Genomic DNA, 14,048 nt, shown 5'->3' with positions numbered 1-14,048 from the left:
TATTGTAGCCGATACATTAGAGATTTCGCGTCGGTCAGCGAGCCACTCAGACAACTAACACATCAGGACACCAAGTTTGAGTGGACACAACAGTGCCAAAGGGCGTTCAAACTAATAAGGGAAAGAGTAGCAAAAGCAGAAAACATGTCCTACTACGACCCAAGCAGACAGACGGAACTCACGGTCGACGCCAGCCTGGTTGGACTGGGTGCGATATTGGCACAAAAGGACCCGAAACACCCGTCAAGGAAACACTTAGTAGCCTACATCAGCCGCAGCCTGTCCTCCACGGAAACAGCGTATTCTCAAGCGGAAAAGGAGGGGCTTGCGATAGTATGGGCGTGTGAACACTCCCATCTATTCCTTTATGGCAAACCCTTTCAAGTTGTCACCGACCATCAGGCACTCTTGTTCCTATATGGCAACCCGCAGGCCAAGATGCCCCCGCGAATCGCCCGATGGGGTCTGAGACTCCAAGACTATGCTTTCGAAATCGTCCACAGACCTGGGAAAGGTGAAAACCCGGCTGACTTTCTATCCAGGAGACCAAGAGGAGAAAGTGCCCCAGAACCATCCGTGGCTGACAGATATTTGCGATATCTGGTGCACCAGGCTGCCCCGGAGGAAATCAACATGGAAACACTAGCCAGGGAAACGGAAAACGATCCAGCGTGCCGCATCATTTGTGAAGGCCTGGAGTCAGGACAGTGGCGGAGAGCAAAAGAAAAGGGGAGAGCTGCCGGCGGTAAGGTACAGGAGGACGTGGAACAACTACTACAAGTAAAAGACGTACTCGCAAGGTCAGAGGATCACATGATCCTAAAGGACAGCAAGCTATTCATTCCAGAAGCAATGAGGGCCAAAGTCGTGAAACTGGCCCACGAGACACACCGAGGCATGGTTTCCACCAAATGCATGCTCAGGCAGAAGGTGTGGTTTCCCCACATGGATGAGCTCATGCAGGCCGCCTTGAGAGCATGCCCCACTTGTTGCCTTATCACGCCAAACCGACACCCCGAGCCACTCGTCATGTCGGACCTCCCCCAGACAGTATGGGAAGCAGTGGCAGCGGATTTTTTTCGGGCCTATTGAAGGAGGGAAATACGTCCTGGCAATAATGGATGAATACTCACGGTATCCCGCCGTAGGAACAAGTTACTTACCTGTAACTGTTGTTCTCCAGCATGGGTCTGGCATGGATTCACATGCTCATGAATATTCCCCGTCGTCAGGCTGGGAATCCTCGGTAAAGAAAAAACCAGTATCAGTTTCGTTTCTGATCTGTCTTTCGTAGTAATAACCAATCACTGGTCTCTGCGTCATACTGACCACAGCCAATGACTGCCCTCTACCTAAGCACCTCCTCCGGCAGCCATCTTCAGATTTGGAAGCACGTGAAGTGGCAGTATGACCAAGTGAAGAGCCGCAGAGGGGTAGGCGGGAGGGTTCGCATGTGAATCCATGCCAGACCCATGCTGGAGAACAACAGTTACAGGTAAGTAACTTGTTCCTTCTCCAGCATGGGGTCTGGCATGGATTCACATGCTCATGAATAAAGAATACATAGCAGTACACACATGCACAACCACGGGAGGTGGCAAAGGCTCAACATTAAGCATCACATTAACTCAACATTAAGCATCTTACCTCCTCACCAGGCTCACCTCAGGCGAACAGGTTGCGCAGCACTGCTTGGCCGACCCTGGACTCCTCCCTGGAATCCCGGTCGACGCAGTAGAATTTCGTGAAGGTGTGCGTCGACCTCCACGTAGCAGCCCTGCATATGTCCAGCAGGGGCACACCAGATAGGAACGCCGTGGTAGCTGCGATCGCTCTGGTGGAATGGGCTCTCGGACAGCCAGGCAGCGGTCGGTTTGCCAACCGGTGACAGTACATGATACAGCCGGAGAGCCATCTGGAGATGGAAGCCTTCGAGAGAGCCTTCCCCTGATTGACAGGTCCAAAGTTCACAAAGAGTTGTGACGTCTTCCGAAAACCCTTCGTGCGGTCCACGTAGAACTTCAGCGCTCTAGCTACATCCAGCGAGTGCCAAGTCCTCTCAGCCGGCGACGAAGGCGACGGGAAGAACACAGGTAACACCAAGGGTTCGTTGAGATGGAAGTCCGACGGTACCTTGGGCATGAAGGAGGGGTGCGTCCTGAGCACTACCCTCGTGTCGTGGAAAGTCAAGTACGGGGCCTTGCAGGAAAGGGCCTGGATCTCTCCCACTCGTCGTGCGGAGGTGATGGCCACAAGAAAAGCTGTTTTCCACGATAGAAACTTCAACGGGGCCGAGTGCAGAGGCTCGAACGGAGGTCCCATGAGCTTGGTCAGCACCACGTTGAGCTCCCACGCCGGGGCCGGAGCCTTCACCGGCGGGAACGATCTGAACAGTCCCTTCATGAACTCTTTCACCAGACGATGAGACCACAAGGACGTCCGCCCCGTGGTTCTGGTGTATCGGGAGATCGCAGCAAGATGAATCTTGATGGACGCGTGTGCCAGACCAGCCTTGGCCAGCGTCAGCAGGTACGGCAGTACTTGGGGAGCCGTAATCCGTAGAGGGTTAATCTTCTGTGCGTGGCACCAGACAGAGAACCTCTTCCATTTGTGTCCGTAGCATTTAAGAGTCGAGGACGCCCTGGCCTTTGCAAGAACCTCTCTGCAATCGGCCGGTATGTCGTATCCTCCAAACTCTAGCGCTGCAGGAGCCAGGCCTGCAAGTTCAGCGACTTCGGGTCGTGGTGGAGGATGGCGCCTCCTACCCTGGAGAGTAGATCCGCGTCCGCCGGCAGCTTGATCGGCGGGGACGCTGACAAGTCCAGAAGGTCCGGGAACCATATCTGCCTCGGCCACGCAGGTGCGACGAGGATCATCCTGCACCGTGACCTCTTGAGCTGGTTGACGAGCCGGATTAGCAGAGGCAAAGGAGGGAACGCGTAGAGGAACAGGCCCTCCCAGGGGAACGAGAAAGCATCGCCCATGCTCCTCGTCTGGGGAAACCTGCTGGCGAACCTCCGGCACTTGGTGTTCGTCGCCGTCGCGAACAGGTCGATCTGGGGTGTGCCCCACCGTCGGAAGAGGCGATCCACCAGATCCTGCCGTAGTTCCCACTCGTGGCACGAGCGCAGCTCCCTGCTGAGTGAGTCGGCGATGGTGTTTTTTATCCCTGCCAGATGAAACGGCACCAGGAAAATCCCTTGGGCGACGGCCCAATGCCACAGGTCCTGCGCCTCCTTGGACAGCGCTGGGGACCTGGTTCCGCCCTGTTTCCTGATGTAAAACATGGTGGTGGTGTTGTCGGTGAAGATCCTCACCACCTTGCCCTTGAGGGACGGAAGGAAGGACCTGAGGGCCCAAAACACTGCACGGAGCTCCAGGACGTTGATATGCAGGGACCTCTCCGTCGGGAGCCAGAGTCCCCTTGCGTGCAGATTTTCGGTGTGCGCTCCCCACCCTTCCAGGGAGGCATCCGTGGTCACAGTCTCCTGGTGGTCTGGGGTCTGGAAGTCCATGCCCGCCGTCAGATGCACGCGGGTGCCCCACCACCGTATCGCTCGTCGGAAACTCTCGTCGAGCTTGATCCTTTCCTCGAAGCTGCCCGTCGTCTGGATCCAGCGCGCATCCAGGAATTCTTGCAACGGGCGCATCCGGAGCCTGCACATGGGAATGAGGTAGATGCAGGAAGACATCATCCCGAGGAGGGACTTGATGGACCTCACTTTGGCCGCGTCGGCCACCAACATCCGTTGCACCTTGCCCAAGATGGTCCTGGTCCTCTCCTCCGACGGGGAGGCCAGAAGAGACACTGTGTCGAGCCTCGCTCCCAGAAACAGTGCGACTTGCCAAACAGGTTGTTCCCGTCGAAGGGCATGTCCAGGACTCTGGTCTGGACGTCCTGCCGGAAGTCCGTAGCTTTGAGCCATCCACGACGTCGAAGGCAAACGCCGTTGCCCAGCTGGCGGAACCCAGTGTCGGCGATGTCCGTCGCCACGGTGATGGCGTGGTCCGAGGCCACCTCACCTTCCTGCAGGATCTCCAGGGCCTCCGCCCTCTTGTCGTCCGGCAGAAAATCCAGCAGGGGAGCTATCTTGTACCAGAGCTCCCTGTCGTAGCGGGCCACGATAGCCAAGGCGTTGGCCGCTTTAATCGTCGTCGCTGCCGACGAGATGACTCTACGCCCCATAGCATCCAATTTCTTTCCCTCGCCGTCCGGCGGGGAAGTCGATGTGGAGGCCGCACCCCCCCCGCTTTCTTCCTGGCTGCCGCGGAGACGACGGAATCCGGGGTAGGCTGCGCCCGGAGGCATAGGGGGGCCGTGTCAGGGACCCGGTACTTCTTCTCGTACCGGTCTCTTCTAGCTGGCGTCGTGGAAGGGTTCTTGAGGAGGGAAAGGCCCTCATCCCAAATGTCGTCCAACAGAGGCACTGCGAGGACCGTCTTCCTCTTGGCCTCGCGCCGCTGATAAAGGAAGCCTTCCTTTTTCTTCTCCTCAGGGCAGAGTTGGAAAAGCTCGGAAGCCCTGGAGATCATGGAGTGGAAAGATCCGATCTCGTCGGGCGGAGAAGCCCTGGTGGGAGGCGACGACGGAATATCCTCGTCGTATGCCTCGTCGTCCGTACCCGTCGCTGCCGTGTCAGTCCCCGTATCATCCCCTCGGGTGGACGGGGAGGAGGGCAGGACGGGGCGCGACGGTTGAAAAGGAGGTGGTGGATGGATCCTTCTTTTCTTGGTAGGGGGAACACCAGAAGGTCCCGGTTCTGGATCCCCCGACGGGAGAGGTTCCTCCGTCGGTAACGGTAGCCTCGTCCTTATCTCGGAGCATAAGGACTGTATGGCCAACAAAATGGCCGCCGAGTTGTCTTGCGGCGCTGGCAGAGGGGAATCCGACGGGCGAGCAGGGGCCCCGTCGGTATCCTCGACGATGTCGTCGTCGTCACCTGCGTCGGGGTCCATTCCGACGGGCTGGCCTTGTTCCACGCCTAGGCCGTGGCTTAAGACCTCGATCAGCTCCTCTTCTGAGGTTGAGGCCGAATCTACGACGACGCCCTGCCCCCCCTTCTTCCCCACGGAGGGTTTCACGGGGGTCCTATCGATGGGCACAAAAGAAGACTCCCTCCGAGGAGGCAGGGAGATTCTGGGCCCTGAGGTCGCCACCACTGGTGTAGCCTCCACAGGCTGAGCCGGGGCCGCCGCGACCGTTTCGATAGAGGGCTTGGTCGGATGGATCAAGGCCTTCACCACCTTAGGTGCGCTCACCGCCTTATCCTTGAGGGAGGGGGCACTGCCACGCTCCTCCTCTGCCTTAGAGCTCGACCGGGGCCTCTCCAGGAGCTTCGCCGGGTGCTCGGCCTTCCTCTTACCCGACCCAGAGCGTTGGCTCGTGGTTGATGGTGCCGGGGAGGGTGCGCCCTGCCTGGCGCCCGTAGAGCCCGACCGTTCGGCGCTCCCGGTGCCAGCGGACTCGCGGTGCTTGGCCTTATGTTGGGCCCCCGTCGCCGGGGCGCCCTCAAAGGTCTTAGAAGACCGCTCGGATTTCTTCTTCTTCTCGCCAGACGGGCTCTTACCCTCCAGCCAGTTGGTGAGACGTTGATGACGGTCCTTCATGGTCCGTTCCGACATGTTGCCGCAAAACGCACAGACCTTCTCCACGTGCGTTTTGTCCTCATGAAGGCAGTAAAGGCAGAAAGAGTGTTCGTCCTCCTTAAAGACGTTCTGCAGCTGGCATCCAGGGCAGACCCTGAACAGCTTTCCGGGCGTCGAGCTTCCCTTCTCCTGGGCCATCTCCGAGACCGGGCCTGAGAAGCTTCTGGAGTCCTCCGAAGTGTAGCTCGACGAAATCTTCACCCTTGAGGGGCACAGACGAATCCGACACGGGTCCCCGTTGATCGGATGTAGGATCGGTGGAGCTTGAGGCTCTTTTGACCGAAAGAATCGAAGTTTTTTGTGAAAAAGCGCGAAAAAATAGCACTAAAGCTCGAGAGCAATAGCACGAGGATCCCAACACATGAACGTGCGGTAAAAATCTGAAGATGGCTGCCGGAGGAGGTGCTTAGGTAGAGGGCAGTCATTGGCTGTGGTCAGTATGACGCAGAGACCAGTGATTGGTTATTACTACGAAAGACAGATCAGAAACGAAACTGATACTGGTTTTTTCTTTACCGAGGATTCCCAGCCTGACGACGGGGAATATTCATGAGCATGTGAATCCATGCCAGACCCCATGCTGGAGAAAGGATTATACCATCCACTGCAGCGCATCATGTCATCCCAGTTCTGGATCACATGTTCTCAGCTTACGGGGTACCACGAGTACTCAAAGGGACAACGGGGCCCCCTTCTGTGGATATCAGTTTACTCAATTTGCAAACTACATGGGTTTCCATCACAGAAAGGTCACGCCACTGTGGCCTCAGGCGAATGGAATGATAGAGCGATTCATGGCCAACTTGAAGAGAGCCCTTCAAATCGCCCGTCTCACCGGTCAGCCCTATGAGCAGGTGTTAAATCAACTGATGAGAGACTATAGAGGAACCCCTCACAGCACCACAGGAAGGACCCCTGCCGAACTGATGTTTGGACGCAATACCCAGACACGCCTTCCACAGGCCGAAGGCATAACACCATCACCTGCTCTAGATCAAGAGGTGCGAGAAAGAGACGAAGCAGTGAAAGCACGAATGAAGGAATACATCGATGCTCGCAGGCGAGCTCAGTGTTAGGCAGAAACCTGTGCAGTTCCCTTAGGGAACACTGCAAAAGATTTAAGACTACAGGTATAGCAGTAAATCCACTTGGTAGCAGTCTGCACCACCCAGATTTACCTGGTAGCTGTGGCTGAGCAATCAGACTTCCCTCAAGAAGAGTTAGGCAGTATGCAAAGTATACACAATAGGTACTCAAACACAATAGTACAAGCAAACACTGACCAGAGCTTGGTTTCAAAAGTATATAGTTATTTATTTTAAGATCACATAAGTTGAAAACACTCTAGCAATATATAGTAAAACACTTCAAACACAGTTATATGGAAAGCAGTCCCAACCCTTATTCCTAACTAGACAACTCTTGGTTAACACCACATAATTCAAACAGAGGTGAGTGCTTAACGTTAGATGACACTCTAGTGGTTCAAAGAAGGGAGGGGAAAAGAGCAGAATTAGGATAAACACACCACTCTAAGGTCAAGAACACTTTCAGTAGGCTCAAAGAAGCACAAAGTCACAGGTGAGCAAAAGTCACTAGGCAGGGCCCACTCTTAGAGCAGACAGAGCGAAAATGTGCCCAAGATCACACAGTTATTAGGGATTCAGAGTCTTGCAAAAGAGTTCAGAAAGAGTTTAGAGAGGCTTAGAAAGTTTAGCCAGGGTGTCCCAGGCACTCCCAGGTTCGAAAGCCGGGGGCTAAAACTACCCCGTACAATCGGTGGCAAGGGAAGCCAGGCGGAACACGGTACCTTAAACGGGAAGGATCCTCCAGCGGTGACAGTTGTTCCAGGCAGTGGCAGCAAGGCTCGACGTCGGTCAGGGAAGAAGAAGTTCTTGCTGAAGAGCAGAAGAAGAAGGTTGTTGCACTGCCCGGGAAGAAACCAGCCGCGGAGTCCTCCGGTTAAAGGGTTGTACCGACTTTCGCGGTTGTGGTAAAAATGTGGTATTCCGGTTGCCGGGGTGCTTGGCACGGGCAAGGCGGCCACGAGATACCTCGAAGAAGCGGAAAGAAGGTGAAAACTGGTTGTCCCCACCAGTCAAGGGAAGGAGCCACTCCGTTAAGAGTTCTCCTCGGTCGTTGGGAAAAGTGGTGAGACGGTTCAGCAGGGCTCCACCGGGTGGTGTCGTCGTAGCAGGTCGGCTCAGCCCTTCCCTCGTCGGATTCTTGGTCCTGTGGCGACTTCTAAAGTTCCAGTCCCCAAAGCCCTGCTTTTATGCAGCAAACCCCCATTCACCCAGCCTAGCTGTCACTCAAACATGAAAGAGTTTAGAGAGGCTTAGAAAGTTTAGCCAGGGTGTCCCAGGCACTCCCAGGTTCGAAAGCCGGGGGCTAAAACTACCCCGTACAATCGGTGGCAAGGGAAGCCAGGCGGAACACGGTACCTTAAACGGGAAGGATCCTCCAGCGGTGACAGTTGTTCCAGGCAGTGGCAGCAAGGCTCGACGTCGGTCAGGGAAGAAGAAGTTCTTGCTGAAGAGCAGAAGAAGAAGGTTGTTGCACTGCCCGGGAAGAAACCAGCCGCGGAGTCCTCCGGTTAAAGGGTTGTACCGACTTTCGCGGTTGTGGTAAAAATGTGGTATTCCGGTTGCCGGGGTGCTTGGCACGGGCAAGGCGGCCACGAGATACCTCGAAGAAGCGGAAAGAAGGTGAAAACTGGTTGTCCCCACCAGTCAAGGGAAGGAGCCACTCCGTTAAGAGTTCTCCTCGGTCGTTGGGAAAAGTGGTGAGACGGTTCAGCAGGGCTCCACCGGGTGGTGTCGTCGTAGCAGGTCGGCTCAGCCCTTCCCTCGTCGGATTCTTGGTCCTGTGGCGACTTCTAAAGTTCCAGTCCCCAAAGCCCTGCTTTTATGCAGCAAACCCCCATTCACCCAGCCTAGCTGTCACTCAAACATGCTAAGTGGTGAGCCGGCCGGCTCACCACTTGGGCCAATCAGGACGGAGTGTGACTTGAGTTAGCAAGGTAACTCAGTCCAGGGTGCCTAAATCCCCCTCCACCCCTCCTAAGTACCCCAGACAGAGTGGCACCACCTTGGAGGGCTTCTGTGGAGAAGCCCGCCAAAAGTGGAACAAAGGGCTCCACTTTGGGTCAGAGTTACAGAGGCGAACGCCAACGCCATTTTAGAATCAAGTTTTGGCAAAAATCCCAACCGGAGTTATAATAATAAATATATAAACCGGCGGTATGTTTGAGGCTACCGTAAATAAATAATTAAATATGTTAGCCTAAAACAATGGGAAATCCCATAGGAAAATATTCGCGGTTGAATATAAAAAGTAGTTTCCAGTGCCACCAGCCAAAACTCGATCAGGGGGGACGGAGACGTGCCCCCTCGACTAACAGACCCTGGGGCAATCGAATTGCCCCAGCCAGTACATCCACAATATGATGGTTTGTACTGGTTCTGTTCAGGATTTAAGACTAGTAAAGTCTTTGGTGACTTTACATGCCCTGGGAGACAGTAGTCAGTCCCAGGGTATGGAGTCTATGTTGGGGAGTCCCTAGGACGCCCCTGGGTTACTGCACGGAGGGTGCTGTGTAACCCATATCAAAAAAACACATGAGGCCCTATGGGGTAAAAGACCCCATAGCCCATTCAACACAAGGTAAACCAAAGAAACACACTTCAAACATGCCCAAGAGTGAGGGTAAAAGAGTCTCACTCTTGGCAGGGGAAAAAAGAAACCCCAGAAATCCAGCAAAGCTGCTGGGGGACTCACTAGGTAGGGAAATTCGGCCTAAACAGAGAATTCTCCCTAACACTCAGCCCTCCATGATTGGAGTTGGAGATGTGGTAGCCGTGTGACAACCGACGACGCACAAGCACACGGCCCCCTTCTGGGAAGAACCTTTACTTGTCACCCAGAAAAAGGGGTCTATGATCACAGCCCAGGGGCCCGCGGGATCCGTCACGAGAAACCCATCTCACTTCAAAGAGCTTCCGCTCAGTGGAGCCAGGAGGCTAAGCGGTACAGTGCAGATGCCTCTAGACTATGAGTCGGACGACTCCTACCAGGCTGATCAGGGGTTCTCGGAGGACACAGAGCTGGAAAGAGAAAGCCCCAGAGCGGGAAGCGGACTCTCGCCTGGGCCGAGTCAGGCCCGTCCACAGAGGGTCCAGAACAGACCTCGTCGATGGATAGAGGAAATGGACAAGAAGCCCACCGGACTCTAGCCCGTTGCGAGAAGACTGGTAACCGTTTAAAAAGGGGGGAGATGTCACATTGACGTTCCCTTAGTAACGCGGGGGCGGGAGGGAATGAGGAAGGGAGTGATGTAACGGGGGGCGGGATCGGGGAGTTCGGGGAAGAAGGAGAATAAAGGGGACGTGCATTTGAAACGCTCCGTGTCCTGAGTTTTCCTTTACCGCAGCAGGCCCGCTATGACAACCGAGAACACCACAGGACTAACCTGCCATACTGCCACTGTAATATGGTGGTAATTCCACTGGACCACGTAGAGGTAAAGGTAAATGCGTGTCCTGGTATTCTGGTAGATTTACTTCCAGAATACTGCCAAGCTCGTAATGAGACCCTATATTTTTATTTAACCTTAATCAACAATTATTTTATTTTGGAGTCTTGGCACTAATGCTGTTTGGGTGGATAAGTGTATCATCTCATAACCCTCCTTAAGAGATAGCCTACCTTTGGCCTTCACTATCAAAACAGGCAAAGGAGTTATATCTTTTGGGCTGGGCTTGTTTTACCTTTATGATTGGGATCACTGCTGGTTTAGAGGTATTGTGGGGCTGAGTCGACAGTTTAGCCATTACCTATTCCAGATCAGTAGTCATTTTGTCACAGCAGGATTTCCACCCTCAAATGTTTAATGCCCTGAGCAGAAATCTGAGACTTTGGAAAGTCCTCTTTAGGCCCCCCTGAACTGGTACTACCTGGTCTCTAAGGATATCTGGGATCCCCTGCATGGTAAATAACCCAAATGTCTTACCCAGTTATAGATGTTGCAGGGAAACATCTACCCACTGAGCAGGCTCTGTATTCTTCGAGCCGACTTCACCATTGCTAAGGGACGTTGTATTGGCCTACAAGGTTCTTTCCTCTGTCCTTTCAGATGTCTGGGAAACTCTACCCAGTCTTACCATGACCTGCTGCGCACCACCTACCGTAGGCAAACTGCCTGCCTGAAGGCACTCAGCAAACCCATGCGATAGCTCAGCTACAACGTGTGAAGTTGTGATGACACTCAAACAGTCACAAGGGATGCTGTATTATGTCACCTAGAATAATTCCAACAACCTAAAAATAAACCATATTATTGAGGCAGAGAGAATACCTAGAGGTAGCAGTAAGAAAAGACAAAGATTGATTAGAAGAAGCACCATTGAAAGGAATCATCAAGCAGAGGATTTGTTTGTCTGAACCACGTTAGAGCAGAGCGAATTATACAAATGATAGTTTTGTTTTTGAGCATTTTGCTACCGCTTTTCAATAAAGAGAAGAGTTATCATTTATAATATGAAGCCTATGTGCCATGCGTTAGTACAACAAAAGGTAAAACAGATTGTCTACCCCTCTCTATCGTCCCTTCACGAACATCAGGCAGTTCAATCATATAACCTCTTTACATATAGTAGATTAGACACCACTTTCACTTAAGACACTTTTTTATGCAAGTTATACAATTTTATTTACTCTTTGCAGTTTCATTATAAAAACCTGAAAAATAGACATGTAATCACTTACAACATACTTTAAATTCTTAAAACACCTTTTACCACATATCATTACAATTGTAGTAGAGTTTTTCACTTTTTTGTAAACACTATTCCGGGGTCTCAAAATAATTTACATTCCATTCCTGGCAAAACATGATTTGGTGTTGCAAAAGAGAAAAAGGAAAAAACAAATGGTTATTTCCTACCTAGTCGACATATGTTTTGCCCTCTATTGTGTGTACTGCACCATCTCAAGGGCTGTCACTCAATTCAGTGTGTGGGCCATCTTCAGGACAAAACAGCTGGTTTATGGAGTTCAATCCATTCCCCAATTGATATAGTACTGATCTAAAATAGCAAGTCAAAAAAACTAATTTACTAGTAATAGTGCAAAGCCTTAAAACATTTGTGTCAAATAGGTGATGTCACACATATAATTTAGATATATTGACATGATTACTGACCTGTTGTCTAAAATGCTAAATTTGGGATATCTGAGAGAATGGCGTGGAGTAGTGTTGATATTGACTTCCTATGTTTTTTTGCTTACTGCAAAAACAACAAATTCTTTTGTTGGCTTCTATTGTAAAATCCATATTTTTAGGATATATTGCTTGTTCTAAATTTGTCACTTACGTGTAGAGTATCCAGCTGGTTATTAAATCCAAATGGACTGCGCCCCAATCCAGGTGCATTAAGTTAAATGATGATTCATAGACGTATGGTTGATCGATTTCCCAACAGAACAAACCTTTTTAGTCAATCCAATCTCTATATATAAAGGGAAGAACTAGTTGACTATCCCTGGCTCACGTAGTTACAAGAAAAGTGTAAAATTGCAAAATGTGTTGTTAACATTATTTTTTATTTTCTATTTCCAAAAAAGGAACTTATATGCTTTTTGCCTCTGACTACGTAATTTTTAAATTTACAAAACAATCTGTTGTCTTTTGGGACAGATTGCGGAAAAAAACATAGTTCGCTATGAATATAGCCATTCGTCCATTTTGGCCGATGTAAGGACCATTTTGTAAAAAGTCTATTTGGATTTAATAACCAGCTGGATACTCTACACATAAGTAACACATTTAGAAAAACAATATATTCTAAGCACTTTGTGCTTCATGGTGCAAAACGTCATAATACAACCAGTCCAAGAAACATGGCATCTTCATTTTATACATATATGGCCTAATAACAAGTTTGGAGGTAGTGCTAGGGTTTAGGATGATTATATAGAATATATTTGGTCGTATGAGAATTGGTAGAATTTTTGACAGGTTGATTTTGCTGCATATGTATGAGGGAGGAGAGCACCCCGCACACACCCCCTGTAACCTCTTCAGTAATTATTTGCCTAAACCCACCCCCACAAATATATGCAGCAAAATATGTCAAAATATATGCAACAAATTCTCCTGTGGCCAAATAGGCTGTGCAGTAATCTGACAACCCCTAGTGGTAGTGGTACAACATGAGCTATTTCCAAACACAGCATGTCTTACCACCCTGACAAGCTAAGAGTTGTATTAATGCTACGTAAGAACAGAACTGCACATGATATTGCTGCATGTAATCCGGCATGCATTGATTTGGATGTCACTAGGTAGTCCTGTAGGGCTCCAAATGAGGAATAACTCAAGGGGACTCATGACTCATGACTCACAATCAAGCAGATCCTCCAATTTACCAGGCCCGGTTCTAGCAGGGGGGGCAACGGGGGCAGCCCCCCACGGCCACCCTCTGGCCCCCTAGAAAGTAGGCCCTGCCAGTGGGACCTGAGGGAATAAGGATGTGGGGGTGGATTTCACTCCACACATGCAGCAGCAACCTCAGAGATATCATTTTGAGAGGCTGAACTGCAGGAGGTCAGCCAGGATTTGTTTTCATGCCCTAGACAACGATGTATACTCCACAGCCATGAAATGACCAGGGAGAAGGAGGGCCATTCACACCTACAAGTGAGGGAGCATACTTATTCAAGCTGGCTGCCTACATCTATTTTCTCAAACCTAAAATTACAGTTTTGATTACTGTAATTTAAAGCATGTTTATCTTTTGTGGGACTATAGCAGTTTTTTTGCATCATGCTTAATAAAACGGTTAACTATATTATATAACAATAAATGACAGGTGATGTCGCTTGAACAGATTTCTGAAGAAGGGGCATCATCCGACTGGGGGACCTTACAAATTGCATTCAACATATTTATTCTGCTGCATTAACTACTTGAGTATGAGTAAAAATATAAGATTTATAATACACAAATGCAATTCTGGAGTGTAGTCACATTGGTTAATGGGCCAAGGCTGATTTGCAAACAATGGTAAAGAAGAATGGCCAGTGCAATGCCAGTGGTTATAATTGATTCAGACGTTTTCCTATTAGGTTCAAGACAGAACTCATGCAGTGAAACACAGATAGGATGGAGATAAAATGTAAGGAGAAACACATGTCCTATGGGTGTATTCGGTCATTTACCCACTAAATGACTAGTCATGGCTATGTTAGAGCCTATGGCATTACCAGCAACGTCCTGTCTCTCACCACCAAAACGTAACCTTTCTCGAACTCTTTGAGCAAGCTCTATCACAAAGTAAAACCAAACGTTTTGCTACATAGTTCCTACCAGTGTTATATCTAAGCATTCTTTTTGTGTTTAA

At 50.7% G+C, this 14,048-nt stretch overlaps 1 long non-coding RNA gene across 1 annotated transcript in view; it reads right to left on the bottom strand.

Annotated features, from left to right (window-relative positions):
• The window catches only part of LOC138528733 (uncharacterized), a 191,686-nt gene that overhangs the window by 88,191 nt on the left and 89,447 nt on the right, over positions 1 to 14,048 (bottom strand). Inside the window, exon 2 of the long non-coding RNA XR_011284217.1 lies at positions 11,591 to 11,732. This is a non-coding gene — a long non-coding RNA (uncharacterized lncRNA). The remainder of the gene's footprint in view (positions 1 to 11,590; positions 11,733 to 14,048) is intronic.

The sequence above is a fragment of the Ambystoma mexicanum genome, chromosome 1q, assembly GCF_040938575.1.
Source record: "Ambystoma mexicanum isolate Mex_15411 chromosome 1q, UKY_AmexF1_1, whole genome shotgun sequence".
NCBI lineage: Eukaryota > Metazoa > Chordata > Amphibia > Caudata > Ambystomatidae > Ambystoma > Ambystoma mexicanum.
This window is presented reverse-complemented; position numbering and strand designations above follow the sequence as displayed.